Genomic DNA, 325 nt, shown 5'->3' with positions numbered 1-325 from the left:
ACACATAGAGAAGATGGAATGCGTTGAGCTCCTGCTGAACCTGTCTCAGTCAACAACCGGGCAATGAGGGCTTCAGCTGACCCAGGGGACAAGCTGCCAAAGCATTTAAACAACCTGATACCTCTTTTTTTCTGTATATTTGTTTATTTAAAAAAGTATAGGAAATGAACAAAATGCTGCCTAAAAAGTATCTACAACAAATAAATTATTTTGAGTTAAGCATTGCAGATCCCACGAATCTGTCCTAACCCTCACCAAGGTTATGTCCCATAGACTTCTGCTTTTCCCCCTGGCTCTTCCTTGAGACCGACCCCCCCCGCCCCCC

The sequence above is a fragment of the Bison bison genome, unplaced genomic scaffold (assembly GCF_000754665.1).
Source record: "Bison bison bison isolate TAMUID 2011002044 unplaced genomic scaffold, Bison_UMD1.0 scf7180017864482, whole genome shotgun sequence".
In the NCBI taxonomy this organism is placed as follows: domain Eukaryota; kingdom Metazoa; phylum Chordata; class Mammalia; order Artiodactyla; family Bovidae; genus Bison; species Bison bison.
Note: the sequence above shows the minus strand (reverse complement) of the source record.